This window comes from Vitis riparia, chromosome 14 (assembly GCF_004353265.1).
Source record: "Vitis riparia cultivar Riparia Gloire de Montpellier isolate 1030 chromosome 14, EGFV_Vit.rip_1.0, whole genome shotgun sequence".
NCBI lineage: Eukaryota > Viridiplantae > Streptophyta > Magnoliopsida > Vitales > Vitaceae > Vitis > Vitis riparia.
In genome coordinates, this window is record NC_048444.1 from 8,390,418 (window position 1) to 8,413,707 (window position 23,290).

At 28.7% G+C, this 23,290-nt stretch overlaps 2 long non-coding RNA genes across 2 annotated transcripts; both read left to right on the forward strand.

Annotated features, from left to right (window-relative positions):
* The first annotated feature begins 14,197 nt into the window (after positions 1 to 14,197).
* On the forward strand, positions 14,198 to 15,094 carry LOC117930270. The gene is made up of 2 exons (XR_004653892.1): positions 14,198 to 14,319; positions 14,724 to 15,094. It is a non-coding gene; the product is annotated as an uncharacterized LOC117930270 (long non-coding RNA).
* Positions 15,095 to 20,121: 5,027 nt separating this feature from the next.
* Positions 20,122 to 21,117, forward strand: LOC117930272. The gene is made up of 2 exons (XR_004653894.1): positions 20,122 to 20,248; positions 20,671 to 21,117. It is a non-coding gene; the product is annotated as an uncharacterized LOC117930272 (long non-coding RNA).
* The last annotated feature ends 2,173 nt before the right edge of the window (positions 21,118 to 23,290 follow it).

Genomic DNA, 23,290 nt, shown 5'->3' on the forward strand with positions numbered 1-23,290 from the left:
AGAAGACAGAGGGCTGCCGGTTGCATCAGTGCATCAGAGCATCTTCGTGGTGTTGCTGTGTTGGGGAAGAAGAAGAAGAGGGCAAAACGTGTGTTGCTGTGTAGGGGCTGTTGTTGTTTTGGGGAAGAAGAAGAAAGAGGCAAAACACGGTGTTGCTGACTTGCTGGGGAAGAAGAAGAAACGGAGGCAGGGGGTTAGGGCAGCCTGGGCAGGAGGTTTGACCGTAGGTAATAAATTCATATAAACTTATATTGAATAATTTAATTCAATTATAAAATAGGTTAGAAGCAGATAGCGAATCTGATACTTTTATTACTTGATTTAATAGGATTTAGTCCTGCAAATCTTAATGGAAGTCAAGTGTTCCTAATTTATATGATATATTATTCCTTTTCAATTTAATATATGTAATCTCTATATATAATTAAATATTATTGCTATATATAATTTGTTATTCATTTTCAAATATTATTGCCATATATCTTATAAACTAAATAAGATATAATTAATAATTTTAAATTATTTCATGAATTTTTTAATTTTTAAAAATAATTTTGAAATTAAAAAACCAATCTAATTAATTACATATAAAATAAATTTTTTTTATAATATTATGTTGATAATTCAATTCTAAATGAGTACATGGAATGAAAATTTTGACTCATTTTTAAAAAGTTAAACTTTATTAATTATTCAATTTAAATAAAATATTATGAAAAATTATTAGTTTAAATATTTATTATTAATTTTTAACCCAAAAAATGATAAAGATGTTAATATTTTTATGTTTCTAACATATGCTAAAATAGTATTTTTTTTTATAAAAATAAAATAAAATTAACCTATAATTTTATTTAATATCATATATATAATATGTTATTCCTTTTCAAATTAATATATATAATCTTTATATATGGTTTAATATGTTGCTATATATAATCTATTATTTCTTTTCAAATACTAAATAAGATATAATTAATCATTTTAAATTATTTCATGAATTTTTTAATTTTTAAAAATAATTTTGAAATTAAAAAACCAATCTAATTAATTACATATAAAATATTTTTTTTTATAATATTATGTTGATAATTCAATTCTAAATGAGTACATGGAATGAAAATTTTGACTCATTTTTAAAAAGTTAAACTTTATTAATTATTCAATTTAAATAAAATATTATGAAAAATTATTAGTTTAAATATTTATTATTAATTTTTAACCCAAAAAATGATAAAGATGTTAATATTTTTATGTTTCTAACATATGCTAAAATAGTATTTTTTTTTTATAAAAATAAAATAAAATTAACCTATAATTTTATTTAATATCATATATATAATATGTTATTCCTTTTCAAATTAATATATATAATCTTTATATATGGTTTAATATGTTGCTATATATAATCTATTATTTTTTTCAAATACTAAATAAGACATAATTAATAATTTTAAATTATTTCATGAATTTTTTAATTTTTAAAAATAATTTTGAAATTAAAAAACCAATCTAATTAATTACATATAAAATAAATTTTTTTTTATAATATTATGTTGATAATTCAATTCTAAATGAGTACATGGAATGAAAATTTTGACTCATTTTTAAAAAGTTAAACTTTATTAATTATTCAATTTAAATAAAATATTATGAAAATTATTAGTTTAAATATTTATTATTAATTTTTAACCCAAAAAATGATAAAGATGTTAATATTTTTATGTTTCTAACATATGCTAAAATAGTATTTTTTTTATAAAAATAAAATAAAATAAACCTATGATTTTATTATAATATCATATATATAATATGTTATTCCTTTTCAAATTAATATATATACTCTCTATATATGGTTTAATATTGTTGCTATATATAATCTATTATTTCTTTTCAAATATTGTTCCTATATGTCTTATAAACTAAATAAGACATAATTAATAATTTTAAATTATTTCATGAATTTTTAAAATTTTTAAAAATATAATGTAAAGAAATTGTCTTGAATACTTTAAAAATATCACTCAATTTTCTATTAGTATAAATAAATTTAGATTATATTAGTGACAAAAAATTTCCCTATTACTCAATTACATTAATACTATATTGCAAAATTAAATTACTATACAAAATTAATCATTATTGAAATTTTTTTCTTCAAATAATCATAAATGATTTAATAATATGGAATGAAGGGTATGCATTTACATGGTCAATTACATTGATTTTAATTTAAAAAACATATAAATAAGTGGAAAACAAAAGATGATGAACTTAGGTGAGATCGTGTTTATTGCTTTTTTAGTACAATTTATTTTTATATGGCAACAATATGAAACATATAAGTGAGTGGAAAATTGAATATTATAATTCTTATATAAATGTGTTTATATATATTCAATTTGAAGAGTAAATTGTTTTCCTTTTATACATGGTTAGGTTAAAATTTTAAAATGGCTTCAAAACATGATATTGGTTGGGAGCATGCAGAACCTGTTGGTGGTAGTAGAAGAACCACAAAGTGTAAATATTGTGGGAAAGTTATACATGGCGGTATAACAAGATTAAAGCAACACATCGCACATATATCTGGACAAGTGGAAGGATGTCCACGTGTACCGGTAGAAGTGTCACATAGTGTTAGACAACATATGTCTAATACTTCAAAAGAAAAAGCACAGTTAAAGAAAAAAAAAGAACGACTTTTGAATTCCTTAAATAGAGATAATTTCTATGAAATTGATGAGGGTGATTCTGATGATGAAATTGAGGAAGTTGCTATGGCTGATTTTGAAAGAAGACAAATGAACAAGCAATGAAAGAAAGTCGTCGAATTTTTGAAGAAGGTGGACAAGAGCATCAGCAGGGTGGTAGTTCCTCACAACCTTCTAATGCTAGGATTAAGCACGGACTGACACGTAGCTTCAGTGTAAGAGAAGGAGCTAGCATACCTCCAAAAGGAATTGATCCCTACATGTTCCCATCAAAGCAGAAATCAATAAAAAGCTTGTTTTCTACTGAAGGCGTGAAGAAAGTGGGTAAAGCTATTTCTAAATTCTTTCTCTTTAATGCAATACCCTTTAATGCAGCTGACAGTGGGCCTTACTATCAATCAATGATTGATACCATAGCAGAAGCAGGTCCAGGCATCAAGGGTCCCACGAGATACCAAATTGGAAATACATATTTGGAAGAGGAGGTGCAAGAACTTAAGGTATACATAACAACATTGAAGACTAAATGGCCTATATATGGGTGCACAATCATGTGTGATGGTTGGAGTTCTAGGACTAGAAAGCCTATCATCAATTTCATGATTTATTGTGATAGAAGTATATATACCATTCTTCAGTTGACACTACCAACATACCTAAGATAGCAGACTACATCTTTTCCCTTATGGATAAAGTTGTAGAGGAGGTTGGGGAGGAAAATGTTGTTCAAGTAGTCACTGATAATGAGGCAAGTTTTAAAGCAGCCAGTATGTTGTTGATGGAGAAGAGAAAGCATTTGTTTTGGTCTCCTTGTGCAGCCCACTGTATTGATTTAATGCTTGAAGATATTGGAAGCATGAAGCAGATTAAGGAGACATTAGATCAAGCTAAGATGATCACATGATTTATTTATAATAGCTTGAAAGTGGTGAATTTGATGAAAGTGTTCACCAAGGATAGAGATCTGTTAAGGCCAGGAATAACCCGTTTTGCCACTGAATTCATTTCACTTGAGAGTCTTATACGTTATGAGGCTGATTTGAAGAGAATGTGCACAACAAATGAGTGGCGTGAATTCAATAAAGATAGGAGCAGAAAAAGTGTAAGAGATAAGGTATCCAACCTTATCTTAACTGATCGATTTTGGAAGAAGGCCGAAGAAGTTCAAACCATCATGGAACCTCTCGTCAAAGTATTGAAATTGGTTGATCAAGATAAAAAGCCCACACTATCAATCATTTATGAAGCAATGGATAGAGCTAAATTGGCTATCAAGGCATCGGTCAAGCAATGGGAAAAGTATTGGGAAGTCATTGATAGAAGGTGGGAAGGTCAATTGCACAGACATTTGCATGTTGCAGGTAATAAAAAAATTCTTTATATATTTTTTATTAATTTTTTTAAGTACAAATTATTATAAACTGATCATTATTTAACTTATGGCAGCATATTTTTTAAATCCAATGTTCCAATATTCAAAGCATTTCTCCAACCATCCGGAAATTAAAGTTGGATTAAAGGAGGTTATCAAGAGATTAGAGCCAGATTTGGATAGACAAGCAAAAGCTATTAACGAGGTATAATAATAGTTTGTGACCTTTATATAATGCATTTTGTATAGGTAATCTGCATTAACAAAAAAAAAAAATTGTTAATGATGTAGGTGAAATTATTTGTTGACGGCCAAGGAGAATTTGGAAGTGCACTCACAAAGAAAGCAATAAATCAATCTCTTCCAGGTACTCAATACATTTATGTCTATTACAAGTAAGAAGTTATCATCATTTTTTGTTAAATATATCATAGTCATTAATAAGTATGCATTTTCTTTATTATAGCTGAATGGTGGAACAACTATGGCGACGAAGGTCCACATCTACAAAAGATTGCTGTTAAAATTTTAAGCCAAACTTGTTCTTCATCAGGTTGTGAAAGAAATTGGAGCACATGGTCATTGATTCACACAAAGTTGCGCAACCGTTTGGCAATGAAAAAGTTGCATAAGTTAGTTTATGTGCACTACAATATGCGACTTCGAGTTAAGAATTTGATGCAAGAGCGAAGCAATGAAGATTTATACAATCCAATTGATATGAATCATATCTTTAATGATGATGATATATTAGATGAGTGGATACGAGAAGGAGAGGAGCCTATTTTATCATCTGATAATTTGGATTGGTTGGATAAAGGTCTTCCCACTAATGAAGAAGGTAGAGAAAGAGATGTTGATTCTCGTCGTAAAGGTAAGACTTCTAGAACAATTTCTTCAAGTTCTAGTAGTGATGATGGTGACAATAGGGGCAGTAGGCGGAGTGGTGGCACTAGTGGGGGCAATAGAGGAGTTGGTGGCACTAGTGAGGGTATTGGGGGAGATGGTAGCACTGGGGGCGGTTATGTTAGTCAAGTAGATCCTGGCATGTCATGGGCACAAGGAGGTGAAAATTACTATGCCACACAAGATACAGATCATGGATATCGACCAGGGATATGGGAACAACGAAAGCATTTGGAAAGACTAACTACATTTCCCAGTGATGATGATTATTCTAGTGGGCATGATTATCATAGATCAAATCATCACCGTATTGATGAGCACTTACAAAATTTGGGTATAGGATCAAGGCCGTATTTCAAAGGGGTAGATGATAGATCATATCACAACTTTAGAGACCGTGATAGCTCTTCCAGTACTTTTAGTAGAAATGATTTTAATCAATTTCCAATGATGCATCCAGAGGGATATTCAAATACTGGAACACGAGCTAGTGACTCATATGGATATGATCAATCTTCTAGTAGCAGTAGCATTGCTTATCGAGGTTTTGGATACTATCAAGCTGGTGTTGATCCCGAACAGCCTTCGAAACCATATTTTCTTGATTATGGATCATCAAGCCAATCATCTCACCCACCATATTTGAGTTATGAACCACTCTTTCAATCATATCCTCACTACGGGAATTGTCACCCCAATTTGTATGCTCGTCGTAGGACTGATGATGAAGATGATTTTGAACCCCCTCGTCATTCAACATGGAATTGATTGTTGTATTGTATGTGTTGTTAGTAAAAATGTTATTATATTTGAAATAAAATAACTTTCTTTTTATTAGCATTATCATAAATAACTTTGAGCAGATACTTTTATAACTATTTAAATAATGTTAAATGTGAGACAATTTTATTTTTTTAATTTTTTGAGCTTATTTAATTGTATATATTTTTCTGATGATTTACATAATATTTTTATATTTTTTTGAATTTTCTAATTAGCTTATTTTACGTATCGCCCGATACCAGGCCGATACGCCTCGGGACCCTCTGAGTCAGTGACCGATACCGCGACTTTGAACCATGCCTTGAAACTGAGAAGAAGCTCAACGGGCATTCTATATAATGCTTAGTATGTAATGAAGGAGGTTGATTTGGAGTTTGTGGTTTCTTGGGGTTGAAGAATAATATATATAGCTTGGCGCATGTGACATACGTATGGGTTGATTTGGAGTTTGTGGTTTCAAGTGTTGGATATATAATCCAGAAGTACTGTGTAGTAGGAGTTTGCTTAATTAATAACGGAGCTGACTTAGGTCAGTCTCCATGAGAAAGTATGTTGTGTTTCTTCTTTGCTGATGATTTATTCCCAATTGGGGAACTACTCCATCATCAACTGATAATTCTTCTAGTGAACCATATCTTCATCGTCTTTTCTTTGCTTCCCTCTTGTAGGAGGATTAATTGGGCCCTTTCTACTCATAATCAAACGTGGGTGGGAATTGAGGCTAGTATTTGAGGGGTGCGCTACATATAAATAGAAGTGTATATATATACAACATGATCGCCAATTAATTTACATAAGGCCTTTCTTATTGTATGAATTTCTTAGAAAAGTGAAAAGTATTTTCAAAAAGTTGAAAATGAGTAAGAAAATAAAACAATAAACAAGATATTGTAGAACCCATAAATATATATAAAAGGAACCTCAATATATATATATATATATATATATATATATATATATATATATATATATATAGATATATGAAATATCATAAACATATTGAAACATTTTAGTAAAGCATTTTAAAATAAAAAGTATAGTGAAAATATTATATATATATATATATATATATAATATATATATATATATATACAATAATAAAGTTATATATATAATTATTATAACATAATATCACATTGTAAAGAAAGAGTAACTTTATATTCATACAAGTCTTGTCCATGTGAGAATATGCATTTTTTATGAGCTTCTTTATAGCTTTGAGGGAAAACAATGTGTTTAATGGAAACCGGCTGTCAGTAGGACATGGACAGATTGTATTACCGATGAACCTCTTGAACCATCGATCTCAACAGTCAAATGGTTATTTCCTCTTCTTTTTTTTTTCCTCTCTCTTGTGGGCTTAATGGTTTAGGTTGTATACTTACACACCTAATGTTCACCTTCTAACCCATCCATTTCGCTTCCCATTTTTATTTTTACACTATTTATCTTTGTATCAATGTTATCCTTTCATGTAATGTAATTTTTTTTCTCTTCCCTATAGGCCTAAAGGTCTACGTTGTATACTTATACGCCCACTATGTACCTTTTGACCCTTCGTTTTACTTCTTTTTTTTTTTTTTCACACCACTTGCCTTTATATGAGTGATTATCCCTCCTTATATAAATCCTTTGAATAACCAAAGATAAATAAATAAATTTACAACACCATTCAAAATAAATTTTTATGGTGACTAACTGTCGGAGATAAGTACATCGTAACCTGCTCTGAGTAGTATTTTACCTATTCAGTCTTTCTTTTCCTTTAATCAAGTCTGTCAAAATACCAATATTTTGAAATAATAAAAATAAAAACAAAAGGAAGATAAAAAAACAATGATCATTGGCTTGGGTTTTCTCTAATAGAATTGGCTGGTTTGGATTTCTATAATGGAAATAGCGCAAGTTGGTCACAAAAGTCTTATCTAGGTGAGATAATTCTTTTTTATGAATTTCTTTATTGGTTCGAGAGGAAAACAATGGGTTAAATGGAAACTAGGGGTCGATTAGATCTTAGACTGGTTGTATTACCAATAAACCTCTGGTACTATTGATCTCAAGAACTAGACGATTATTTCCCTTTTTTTTTCTTACAGACCTAAGAGTCTAGGTTGCACACTTGCACACCTAATGTTCATATTTTGACCCATTTATTTTGTCTTTTTTTTTTTTTAATTTTACACTACCTATTTTTAATTGTGTCAGTGTTATCCTGTCATGTAAAGTAGTCTTTTTCCTTCTCACAAGCCTATAAGTCTAGGCCACACACTTATACACCTATCGTGTACCTTTTCACCCCCATTTTGCCTTTTTTTTTCCTACCCTTGCCTTTGCATAAAAAGTTAGTCCTTCATAGAAAATATTATAGTCCTCTAAATAACCAAAGACAACTAAACTAAATTTACAACACCATTCAAAAGAAAGTTATGCAATGACCAATTACTTAGAATAAGCACATCATCACCTACTTTAAGTAACATTTTACCTCTTTAGTCTTTCATTTACTTTCATTAACCATTTGTGAATACCAAGTATTAAAAATAAAAAAATAAAAACAAAAGGAAAATAGAAAACAATGGCGATTAGTTTGGGTTTTCTATAATAGAATTGGTTGGTTTGGATTTCTATAATAAAAACAGTGCATGCTGGTCAAAAGAGTCTTATCCAGATGAGATGATGCTTTTTTATGGGTTTCTTTATAGGTTTGAGGGAAAAATAATGGGTTTAAAGGAATTGGTACTCGATTGGGCCATGGATAGGTTGTATTACCAGTGAACCCACTATAAAGAAGAATGGCTTTGTTGATAGCATTTCACCATCAACATTGACTTATGTTAACGCCGAGGATTAGCATCATTGATCGAGGTGTCAACATAGGTATAAGATATGTTGATAGCATCTTGCTATCACCACAGACATATGTTAATATTCCTAAGTTATCAATATAGGCTAAGGTTGATGTTTCATTATCTATATAGGTCTTCTTGTTCCATTAATATATTTATAATTTTATGGGTCAGTATAAAATTATGTTCATTACTATTTTCTCGTCAAGTTAAGTCTTTATTAATTTTTTTTTTCAACACTGCTACCATCAAGAAAATAATTTCAGTTAAAGTAATATATTATTATTTTATCTTGTTTAACAAGTTAATTCCATCACATAGCTACCAAATCATCTCTTAATAAATAATTTTCATTCCCAATACATTAATTTATAAACTTGAATCTACTCAACCATTCATAAAAATAATTCTCATACCCAATTAATAAATTATTTACATAAAATATTGCAACCTAAACTAAATTATGTATAAATAGATTTGTTTAAAGAAAACACAAGTAAAACGAATTCCCATTAAATTCTTAGTAATTTGTTTAAACATATCAAAATAGTTGAAATACAAAGTATCAACCAAACTTCCATTAACACGATCTTTACCAAAAACAAGACTTAGATCATCAAGTGTGGAAATGGTTTGAGTCTCAAATCATTAGAATCTTTATGCCCCTATAAAATATACACAAAATAATGAAGTAGATGAAAGAAATAACAAAAATGATATTTGAATTTTTATTAACATAAAAGTTATTAACCTAAAAAAATGTCTTACGAGCATCATAAAAATAGTTGTTGTTAATTCTTCCTAGTGGTGAACTTTCCAGTAAATTACGAATTGTACACTACTTATAATCTCTAGTTTAATCTCAATCAATTACCATTTAGAAAAATAAAACACCCATCAACAATTGAAAATCCAAAAAATTTTGTCCTTCCTCAATCCAAAAACTACACAATATGTCTACACTAAAATATCATATAAAAGTATTATCCTTATACATAGCCATCCTGTAACTACAAGTACTAATGTTTTGTTATTCATGTACAAAATTGTTAATTTTTTCTCATGTGCAACAAAATATCCAACTATCCAAGTTCTAAGTATTCACAAATGCATTCATGTGTAGAAAGAATTAGAGCACACATTCATTAACAATAATCCTCTCTTGATAGTCTTGTTACATTATTGAATTATATAATATAATCCAAAAGAATTTGGTACGATTCAGAATTTTTTTTAAAATAAAGTTAATTTTGTTGAGTGATCAACCACCTTAATACTAAGAAAAGCCTCCTATCTTCATGAATATGACGAAAACTAAAGTAAAAAAATGTAACATTAATAATACAGAATGAGCTGTAGCAACCCAACAATGATAGAACAATCCAAGCAAGGGAGAAACCTAGCAACATCAACAACTAAATGGAAATTAAAAAAATAAAAAAAATAAAAAATTAAAATTAAAATTAAACTAGCTAAATCGCTTTGTGTAGTCCATTAAAAGCAATTGCACATAACATAATTGTATGCTATAATAAAGTATTGTATGTAAATTTTTTTATTTAATGAAAATTAAAGAATACAATACCCGTAGAAAATAAATGAAAAGGTTATATCATGCTCCACCTTATCATGTAAAATCCTTTGAAAAAAGATGAAAATTTTTACTTTGCTATAGTCTCGTTCTCTTCTGCTATAGCCAAGTGTTCTTTTATTATGCTTGTGCTGGTTATAAAAGAACAAAATAATAAAAGAGGAAATAGAAGAAGAGATAGTGGGAATCAAATTTTGTGTAAGTAGAACCCTCATTTTATAAAAAGTTGGAAGGAGATTAACAACAATTGAGAAATATTAGCTAACAGATAATAATCCATCCTAATAAATTCTTGTAACAAACCCTGTATTTCATAACACCTATTTTAGTATATGTTATAAAAATATGATTATTAACATCTTTGTAAAAGTATAATTGATTTTTTTTTCCTAAAAATGAATAATAATAATTTAAAAATAAAATTAATAATATTTTATTTAAAATGAATAACGAATAAAGTTTAACTTTTTTTAAAATGTAAATAGGTCAAGTTTTTCATTACATGCACACATTCACTACTTAATTACAAACATAGTATTTTAAAATGCTTTGATTTAGTATGCAATTAATTGGATCCATTTTTTGAATCCCAAATTATTCTTAAAAATTAAAAGATTCATTAAAGAATTTAAATTATTATATTATGTTTCACTTAATTTAGAATCTATTTATCTTATAAGAAAATTCAAATAATATAATTGTGTACATCAAAAACAATAAAGTTATAAATAACTCATAATATATCAATTTTGATCTATTATTTTTTGAAGTGATTATCTATTTTTTGAGTTCCAAATTATTTTTAAAAAATTGTTAAATCTATTAATAAATTCAATACAAATTTTTACTTGATTTGTATTTCATTTTTCTAGTGAGAAAATTTATATGTGCAAAAAAGAAATAATAGAATTGTTGTGAATATATTGCTATTAACTTTCATTAACAATGACCCAATCTATAAATAATATATAATCAGCTTATAATCTCACCCATAGGTCAAAGCCATTGTTAATTTTAGCACAAACTTAATATTCTGTCAAAATTAAAAGACAACACAATGAAACAATTTGGTAAAGTCATGACTACTTGATAGCCTTAAGTCATGACTCATCGTAGGTTGTGTCCAATGTATAATCATGCATACTAGTGCACTTACCATGAGAAACCCATCATGATAGCCAAAACCAACCATCCATCCAATTCGGAGGTGGTGCACTACAACCTTTAATGGGTTGCCTAAACCCATGAACCGACTGTGAACAATCATCTATTTTCAAAGAACCCATGACTTAGATTTTTCATGCAACTTCTAATACACCCAAATCATGTACAATGCAAAAGATGTAAACTAAAATGCTCACAAGATATGATACATGGAAATAGGATAGATAAAAGTGAATCGGAACTTTATTAAACAAATAAAATCCAAAAGTTTATTACATAATGTCATACTTTTAAGGGTTTTATCTTAACACAAAATCCATGGGTTGTTCCATATACACTTTTTTTTCAAGATGTCCATTTAAAAAGACATATTTCACATTAATTTGAAAAATCTTCCGGTTATTTTGAGTAACCAAAGAGATGAATAATCTTATAGTTTCTAAATAAGTAACAAGAGCAAATATCTCATCATATTCCTTGTCCACAACCTTTTACTTGATTATCCATGTGATTATTCATATTTGTATGCATTTCTTTCTTCCACCACCATGTCAAAAGTCACAGATAGCTAGAGAAGACTAATTTTATTATTTTAATGCATTTTATTATTCATATTTCTTCCACCACCATTGCTTCAAACTTGTGAGTTGAACCTCCTTGTAAAATCCTTAAAGCCCCCACAACCCATTTGTTTGCCATATTATAGTATTAAGGCCTAAATAATTATCATCTTAAGTTTAAATGGTTGTCACAAATAAGTGCTTGAGATATTCTTAAAGGGACCCCTAAACTCCAATTCCCAAGTATTAAGACATGATTTTCTAATTAAAAATGTAGATTCAACTTACAAGTTGAATAAATCATTAATTACTTAAAGATTTGAGGGTCATTTCATAGGTCCAGGGAGCTCCTAAGGACCCTTCCTCTTTAGCATAAAAAAAGAAAAAGAAAAAACACACATGCACACACACACTACTCAAAAGACATAATCTCAACAGCAAAACAAGAGACAAAAACGAAGTATGAAATAAGAGCCATTGAAATTCAAAATCAAGTTTCAAAGTTATACAAAACTAAAGAGTAACTATAGCAAAATGCAAATACAATCAAGATAAAGAAGTTTAATGCATTAAATCTCTTAAAATCTAGAAAACATTACAAAGATTATTGAAGTTGCAGCAAATTCCAAGGTTGGAGGTTCAAGAAGAGTTCCCCACCAAGGGGCCTTGTCCCAAAAATGCTCCTTCTCCAGCTCCAAAATCCCTTTAAATAGGTGCTCTCATGTTGTTCTAAGTTATATCCTATGTGGAGGCATAAAAAAACAAGGTGAGAGATCTAATGGTGGCTTGGGAAAAGTCCAAAAAATTGGGTCCCACATGCTCTCGATGTTTCAAAACAAAATGACGACACTTTTGAAGAAAATAGTGTTGGTTTATGAGGTTGCACTATCTTGGTGCCATTTTTTTCCGGTTGGTGGGCTTCTTTAACTCAAAATGGTGGTACCACTATGAAAAATGGCGCAAGACTATAGGGTGGCACCATTTTTGTCAAAATGCCCCTTAGCTCCTTCAACATTTTTCTTGTTTTTTTGCCAATTTTGCCAACTTTTTCTGCATAAGCAAACAATGTTCAAATCTTTTAAAGATTGATGAGATTGATATTTGAAGAGTCTAGGTTTTTTTTTTATAAAAATTTACTTAAGCTCGTTTGGACATCTCCAAACCTCTTCAATCATCCCCAAATGTTTTATTGGACTTGGTCATTGATCTTTATGCAATTTTAATCCTTCCACTCCACTCATATCCTACTTTGCATTCCGGATGTCTCAAGAAATTATCAAGATTATTATTATTTATGAAAATAGTTATAAACATCAACAACTAATAGAAGATGCGAGAGAATCGAACATATACAAAGTAACATATAATTGACTAATTTGAAGTTACATTTAATGTAAAAATCAAGCTTAAGGTATATATAATTTTTGTCTTCATTATTTTTTAGGATATTTATTAAGAGCACTCATTATTTTTTCATCACTTATTATATTCATTTTCACTCTTTCTCCTCTATACAAATTTCAATTTTCTTTCCTTCCTTACCTCCAACAGCACCCTCTGCGCTAGCCACAACTTTGTTATTTTAATCTTCCAGATGTAATAAAATATGAACAGGAGTGGAGCAACGTGAAACATGACCAATATAGGATTGGATTTTGATGTTATCCTTTTTTATATTTTTATTTTTATAATACTATTCCTTGCTTTTTTCCTAATCAAGTTTGGCATATTGTGTCATTCTCTTCTTTTTGTGGCATTATTTAAAGAATGCGGTATTTAATTATTGGATTACCGTACCTATATTCAAAATAAAGAATGGAATTACAATAAAAGTAATATCGAAACCAAGGTGACTTTAGTTTCTCATACGAAGACCATGCATTTCTTAAAAAAAAAAAATCTTTTAATGGATAAATTTTAATGATTTAAAGTGGGCTTGATAATAATTTTAAAATATATTTCTAATTTTTCAAACATTTGAATGATATAATTTTTTAAATATTAAAAATATTAGAAGCGTTTCTTAAACTTACCATCAAACAAGTTCATAATTTATTTTATTGTATTAGGATTCTTTGCTTTCTTTGCTTTCTATGATAAAAAAAATGGATTATTTGGAGTATTGTGATAATTGAGAGAGTGAGTCATCCTTTGTGGGACACCTTGCCCTTCATACTTTTAAATAAATAAAAATTCCCATCTCTTTTTCCCGATCTACACATGCGAATCCCATTATTATAAATAAGGGCAGCGGGGGAGAAAGTTTAGCATACCCTACTTCAATCTCCCATCACTATGAAGGCTATCCTTGTATGCTCTCTCTTGATTTCAGTCCTTCTCTTTCCCTCTTGCGTACTTAGTGCTCGAGAGTTGGTTCAAAATGGTAATTTCCTTTTCTACATCCATTTTATATTTAAGTTTCTATTAATAAAATTTCAGTCCATATCATTAATATTTTCTTGGACGTTTGCGTAAAATCAACAACCTATATTTTCATTATTCCATTTCTTTTTTAGGAAAATATTAGTATGTATGTGTATAGGGTACGTTGCATGTAAAAACTTCAAATACACAATCATGCATGAGCTGCTGTTTTTCCTCTTTGTCATATGTAAGTTATATAGGGAAATTAAAATTGGATAAGAAAAATCCTTTCACTTCCATCTTATCTAATATAAATGAAGTAGTTTGTTTGTTTTTTTTTTTTTTTTTTTTTTTTTTTTGCTGTTAGTATAAATATTGCCTCGATCTTGTTTGTGTTGATGATATCTTACATGGATCTTGCAGAAATGATGAGTACTGATCATAAGGTGGGTATTACAGCAGGCTCCAACTGTGGACCTGGAAAAGCTAACAGAAACTGCATTCCCAATCCAAAACCAACTCCGTGTTCCAAGAAGAAAAATCGAGGATGTAGCCCACCAAGCCCTTGAAAATGAAAAGATAAACTGGTACTATATATATAGGATGAAGGAGTGGCTGTGGCTTGGGGTAGAAGAATAATATAGCTTGGGCGCATGTGACATATGTATGGGTTGATTTGGACTTTGTGGTTTCTAAGTGTTGGATTATATATATATATATAGTCCAGAAGTACTATGTTTTACGAGTTTGCTTGATTAATAATAGAGCTGACTTAGGTGAGTCTCCATAAGAAAGCATGTTGTGTTTCTTCTTTTCCCATGATCTATTTCCAATTCAGGAACTACTCCATCATCAACCAAAAACCTTTTCTTTTAAGAAAATGTTATGGCACCTAAGCCGTGTCTAAACAAGGAATTCCGATCATTGAATATGTGTGCTTAGTCAATGATGTTACAATCGGATGAAACTTATTTATAAAGGTACAAATAAAATGGGATTATGATCATATAAACAATGGAACTGGAAAATATGTAAGTGGCATCACTTGATTGATGATGTGGACCCTTTTTCTTTTCTTTCCCTTTTTAGATGGATTTGTTCCTTTTGTGTTGTAAATATAGACAAGAATTGAGTCTATTATTTGAGAAAAATGCTATATATAAAAATAAAAGTATATTTATATAAAATTCTTCTTTTTTTCACATTTTCTTCTTCTTGAAATGGAGTTGAGAAATAAATGTTCAAATAAAATGTCAATCACGATATAACTACAAAGTATTAAACATACCCGTTTATAAAGTCGACGTCCCATGGTGTTTTCAATGTGTGTTTTTTTATATATTAATTTCTTAACTAGAAATAATTGAATTAGTAATTAACTTAAATAAATTCAATAAGTAGAGATGAGCAAAGAGAAAAGGTTCGAAGATGATTTATCATCACTAATTTATTCCACATTAAAAAGATAAATAATGCAAACAAATATTATTGTCATAATCTCTTATTAATATACAAGGTTATATATATATATATATATAAATCCAAGTTCAACTTAACCTATGACATGAATACTCAACCCAAACTTAACCTAATATCATTTCTCCAAGTTTAGGTTGGTCGGGTTGATTAAGCTATATAATTTAAAATCTATCTATAATGTTTCTTAAAAAAAATTATATATTTATATTAAAATTTAAATGATAAATAGAACAAAATTGCAAGATAATAACAAAAAAAAAGTAAAAATAAGTTTATATATCTTTCTAAAAATAAAAATATATATATGATATAACATAATTTGATATTTTTTTCTTAAAAATTTAAAAAGAAAATAAATATTATTATATAGGATAGTATACATAATAAATATTATAAAACATAAGTTTGAATTAGGCTTGGATTGTTTGAACCTTAATCCGAGTCAGCTCATAAATTGAACTTGGTTTGGAAAAAACCTAATCCAAACTCAATCCAAGTATTGCAAATGATTGTTCAAGACCATTCGAACATCGAGTTAGCACCTAAGTTAGACCACTAAAAAATAATCTTCTTTTTTAAAACTTACAAATAAATAATCAAAATATTAAAGGACATTTATAACAAAACAAATTACTTTTCAAGTTTAAACACGAGGAGAGTGAGATTTACACATTTAGATTATTTTATGTATTTTAATAAAATAATATGTTAAACTTTTTCATTTATTTATTTACGAAAATGCAGATACATGACGATGACCATAATATATGTTGGGATATTTATAGGTGAATGCAAATTAAGACATACCATTTCAATTAGACTCAACTCTTCTTAATGGACAAGGATATGTCAAGTATTTAAAACACATCTCTTCTAAGAGTCACCAGAAAACCTATAAATAGCCCTCCCCCAATGACATTTCTCATTCATTTCATCATCAATTCTCTCCACTTCTTCTCCTTTCTTCCAAGTGCTTGATTTGCTATTTCTTGTGATTTGGAGTGCTAGTATCACAAGAAAGTGATCATTGTATCCTATGATATGATTGTCAACAAATCATAAGCACCAGTACAAGGCAAATTCGTCTTAAGGATATAGAATCAAACTTTAGCCTCGATCAACCGTTTGTAAGATTCAATATTTACTTACTTTCTCATTTATTTATTATACATAATTATTTGACTATACATTTGTGATAATTCAATAATAACAATATATAGATATGAACACATTAGAATTGAAGGCAGTTCTAATATTAATCCAACAACAAAACTTTATGGATGTCATCCAACTCCTTTTGGTCCGCAAAAGTAATGTATTTATCTGCCGCTCTAATAATTAGCAGTATGACAGTGTTCCATTTATGCTTTTAACTAGATTGTTTTTTAAAAACAGTTCTACATCAAAAATTATTATTATTATTATTTTAAAAAAAAATAGGTATTTAAAATTTAGAAAACATTTTTAAATAATTAAAAAAATCATTAATAGTGTCTTGAAAAATAGTTCTATATCAAAAAATATTTTTGAAGAAAAATTAGGTATTTGAAATTTAAAAAACACTTTTAAATAGTTAAAAAAATCATTAATAGTGTTTTTTATAGCAATAGTTGATAAACAATTTTTTAAAAAATAAAGAGTACATTTGATAGTAATGATAGGAAATATTTTTAGTCTTTCTAACACTTAAAAAAAAATTATTTTTTAAGTGTTAAAAATGATAAAAACGTTCTTAAAAACATTGTAAAACAAACTTTTAAACACTTTAAAAAGAAAATTTGATAGACGTAATTTTAATTCACCTATATTTTTAATATAAAAACCATTTTAGAAAATGGAAATCAGATACTTTAAAAAAATTAAAAAATTACTTGTATTCTTTTCCTCCATAGAATTCTGGCAGCAGCCAGTCGCAATCCATGAATATTGAGTGGAGTGCAATCATGATAATGAGAGAAAATTCTATCGTGGAGTGCAATAATTGAGTGGAGTGAGAAAGTTGGGCGCATGAGATGGCAGTGAACCCATGTGAATGAGAAAAGTTGGTGTCGGATCAAAAGATATGCAGGAGAGGTGGTACCATATGTTTTGTGATAATTGAGATAGTGGGGTAGCGGGGACTCATCCTTGCTTCCCCTTTTTTGCGGGACACTTGCCCTTCACACTTCCCCATTCACACTTCACATAAAAATTGGAAGTGTTTTTCTTGTTTTTGAAAAATATTAGTCTGTATGTATATAGAGTACATTACATGTAAAAACTTCAAATACACAATCATGCATGAGCTGCTGTTTTTCTCCTTTGTCATATATGTAAGTTGTATAGGGGAATAAAAATTGTAAAAGAAAATTCCTTTCATTTCCATCTTATCTAATATAAAGGAAGTTATATGAATTCATATAACTTATATATATTCAATTTTATTTTATTTTATTTTAAAAAAAATTATCTATTCAATTGGTAGAGATGAGCAATGGGAAAAAGTTTGAAGATGATTTATCATCACTATTCTATTCCAAATTAAAAAGATAAATAATGAAAACAAATATTATTACCATAATCTCTTATTAATTAATATACAATGTTATTTTTAATATATATATATATATAGGGTAATTTGACTTTGAAATAATCCTCAATTTGTAAATCTAACCTTCCACATTCTTTTAGCCTAAAAATACAAATTTTTAATAAAAAAAAACATCTTAATATTTTTCTTTTAAAAACAATGAGGTTGCAACTTGGGTGGATTGATGACTAATCCAATCGCAACTTAAATTAAGAAACAGTAAATCTAAGTTCAACTTAACCTCTAACATGAAATGTTCAACCTAAACTTTACCTAATATCATTTCTCCAAAGTTTGGGTTGGTTAGGTTGACTAATTTGCATAATTTAAAATCTATCTATAATGTTTCTTAAATATATTTATATTAAATTTTTTTAAAATAAATAGAATAAATTTTCAAGATAATAACAAAAAAAGTAAAATAAATTTATATATCTTTCTAAAAAAAAGTATACAAGATAAAATAATTTGATATTTTTTCTTAAAAATTAAAAAAAAAATTATTATATAGGATAATATACATAATAAATATTATAAAAACATTGGTTTGAATTAGGTTTGGATTGTTCGAACATTAATCTGAGTCCAACCCATAAATAGAACTTGAGTTGGAAAAAACCTAATTCAAACCCAATCCGAGTATTTTAAATGATTGTTCAACTCCATTCAAACATTGGGTTGACACCTAAGTTTTTAAACAAAGGAGAGTGAGATTTACAAATTTAGATTATTTTATATATTTTTAATCAAATAATATGCTATGCCTTTTCATATATTTTTATAACCATATATATAATAGATATGAACACATTAGAATTAGAGGCAGTTCTAATATTAATCCAACAACAAAACTTCATGTCATCCAGCTCCTTTTGATCCGCAAAAGTAATGTGTTTATCTGCCGCTCCAATAATTAGCATTATGGCAATTCTAATATTTTAACTAGATTGTTTTTTAAAAATAGCTCTAGATCAAAATCAAAAAGTATTTTTGAAGAAAAAATTGGTATTTAAAATTTAGAAAACACTTTTAAATAGTTGAAAAATCATATTTAATAGTGTTTTGAAAAACAATTCTATATCAAAAAGTATTTTTGAAGAAAAATTAGGTATTTGAAATTTAGAAAATACTTTTAAATAGTTGAAAAATCATTAATAGTGTTTTTTATAATAAAATTTGATAAGCTATTTTTTCAAAAACATTTAAGAGTTCGTTTGATAGTAATTATAGGAAATGTTTTTAGTCTTTTTAACATTTAAAAAATTTTATCTTTCAAATATTAAAAAGATTAAAAACGCTTTATAAAATCCCTATCAATCAGACTCTTAAACACTTAAATTAAAAATACTTTGAAATTTTTTTTTGACAAACGCACTTTCAATTCACCAATATTTTTAATATAAAAACCATTTTTGAAAATGAAAATAAAAAAGTTTTAAAAAAAATTGAAAAATTACTTGTATTCTTTTCCTCCAGAGAATTCTGGCAGCAGCCAGTGTCAATTATTCATGAATATTACCATGATAATGAGAGAAAATTCTATCGTGGAGTACAAGAATTGAGTGGAGTGAGAAAGTTGGGTACATGTGATAGCAGTGAACCCATGTGCATGAGAAAAGTTGGTTTCGGATCAAAAGATGTGCATGAGAGGTACCATATGTTTTGTGATAATTGAGGCAGTGGGGTGGTGGGGACTCATCCTTGCTTCCCCTTTTTTGCGGGACACTTTACCCTTCACACTTTCCCATTAATTGAAGTTACCATCTCTTTTTCCCGATCCACACATATGAATGCCATTGTAAATCTCCCATCACCATGAAGGCTTTCCTTGTATGCTTTCTCTTCATTTCAGTCCTTCTCTTTGCCTCTTGCGTTAGTGCTCGAGAGTTGGTTCAAAATGGTAATTTCTTTTTCTACATCCATTTTATATTCATGTAACTAGTTAGCTGTACATATGATCGTTACTTACACTGCCTTGAATAAAATGTCCTGCTAACATAATCAAGGTTTTTCATAGTTTGAAACGAGAGAGAGATAAAAATTGGAAGTGTTTTTCTTTGTTTTGGAAAATATTAGTACGTATGTATATAGGGTACGTTGCATGTAAAAAACTTCAAATACACAATCATGCATGAGCTGCTGTTTTTCCTCTTTGTCATATACAAGTTATATAGGGAAATAAAAATTGGATAAGAAAAATCCTTTCACTTCCATCTTATCTAATATAAAGGAAGTTTTTTTTTTTGTTTTTTTTTTTGGCTGTTAGTATAAATGTTGTCTCGGTCTTGTTTGTGTTGATGATATCTTACATGGGTCTTGCAGAAATGATGAGTACTGATCATAAGGTGGGCATTACAGCCCGCAAGAGCTGTGGAATTTATCGTCGAAATTGCGGATCCAACCCAAAGAAGTGTTCTGGGAAAAATAAAAAATGTGCGCCACCAGGCCCTTGAAAATGAGAAGATAATGCTTAGTATCAAGGAGCTGGCCGCTATGGACCAACAACAAAAATATATAGATAGATGGATAGATGGTATATAGAGGAGTCGCCAGGGGTTGAAGAATAATATTACTTGGCGCATGTACTGAGATGTATGGGTTGATTTGGAGTTTGTGGTTTCGAGTGTTGGACTATATGCATTAGGAGTTTGCTTAGTTAATAATAGAGCTGATTTAGGTCGGTCTCCATGGGTGCGTATGTTGTGTTTCTTCTTTTGTTCTTTTCTCTTTGTTTTATTTTGATTCTTCTACTCCATCATTCTAGCATCATTTCAACATTTCATATTTACCATAGATCTTGATTTCATTGTTGGGCTAAGAGTACAAAAATCAAATAAAATTTAAGTAAAATTCTCAATAGATCTAGTATGTGAACAAACATGGCTAATATGTTCAAGTAAGTAGAAAAAAAATCAACTTACCTTTTCTTCACCTTTTGCATTGCACATGTCACATGGACTCCGAATGTTCTTCATCATGAACACATTGTTTCATCTTTTCAGATTTCCCTAAAATTGAGTAGTCTTGTATAGGTTAATCATGCATATAATAGATTCAAAAGAATGAGATAACTAATAGTAAATGGACATATACCTATTGTGGTACAATGATTATTACTAATCTTGAAATAGAAGTACTTCATGTTTTTGAAGTCTTCATAGGAATTTCTGGTAAGAAAACTATACTTCCAGCGAATTGAACAATCGAAATTTCACAATCAATCAAATTGTTTTAATAATCATAGAAAAACAATCTTGTACCATTACATGATTCGATCTTAGAGTCAATATTCTATATCAGCATAAGGGATGATCCCTTCTTTCAGTATCAATCTATGTGGTGGTAACCCTCTAAGTGAGATTGAATCAAGAAATTCTTGTTGATACAAATTCCTTGTCTCATCCTTAAACGAGTCAAATGATGAGTAAAACTTGTACAATTCTTCACCACGGAACATATGTATGATGCTTTTATTAAGCCAATCGATGGATATCTTCATGTTGAGGAGTTATTAAAGCCTTTTCATCACTTATGTGATGGTCTATTTGTGGAAACACCTCTCTATTAATTTGTTAATGAATAACTCATTTTGATGTGTTATGTTCATTGGGGATGGTATCTTTATCGTGTCATCCCTCTACGTAGGTGTGATCCAATATCAACTCAAAACAGAAGATCCATGAATGGTTAATTATTTATGGATCTCCTATTTCTTTTCAATCTTAGAACTTGAACATTAATTTGTTGACAATGGTGATTTAACCACACATGCATCAATTAGTTTAGACTTTGTACCTTTTTTCACACATGAAGGATTTAGCAAAAATCTCCTTCTAATATCATTATTACTTATTAAGAGTCTGTTTAACAATAATTTTAAGAAGTGTTTTTAAATTTTTTTAATACTTAAAATTATTATCATTTAAGTGTTAGATACACTAAAAACATTTTTTAGAATTACTATCAAACGCAACTTAAGTTTTTTAAAATTTGATTAAGGGTTTCAAAAGCATGTCGATGTACTATCGTGACTTCATCTCAAAAAATAGCGACGGTGTATATCTTATTAGATCAAACTAAGTTTGACTGTTTATTAATTTAAGAAATGAATGAAGCATTTAGCTTTATTAAACCTTAAGTCAACAATGGGCAGTTCCTCCTTTTGACAAACACATGGCTGTTATCCCAAGTGTTGCAGTTGCTAATAGAATATGACCTTCAATATAACCATGTTTATGACCTACAATATAATATCACTTGATTTATGATGAAATGATTATGTTTCACAATAGAAACATATGGTAGGTTAGGGTAGAATATAGCTTGCAATCCTTAAGCTCTCATGAAAATCCCTAGCATTATTGTTGAGTTCTCATACATGTAATCTTTAATTGAAAAATAGTCACAATGTTTATATGATATTTAAATTTTGTTATTATCATAATAATTGACATTAACAGCAAAGAAAGGCTTGATTTTCATGCACATGGACAAAGATGTACCCCAGATGAAATCCCTCTGGTGAACTAATTAAAGCCTGTTTGATAAAGTCAATGTAAGCAAACAAGATATTTCAATGCAAATTTCTCAACTTCCTAACTTCACAATACTTTAATTTCACTCTTCTTTCCCGACACAAAATGTAATTTTCTTTCCTTCCCTCCCTTCAACAGCACCCTCTCGGCTGGCCACAACTTCGTCATGATTTAAGATTCCGTTTTTACATAGTTTTTCAAAAACACTCTTAGTGTTTTTTTTAAAAAAAAGTTCATTTGATAAAATTTTAAAAAAATTTAAAAATCACATATAATGTTAAAAAATTATTTACAATGTTTTTTGAAGAAATATTTAATAAATAATTATTTTTAAAAATACTTTCATTAAAAACGCACTCAAAATCTTTGGATGAAGTAAAATATGAACAGGAGGTGAGTCACGTGAA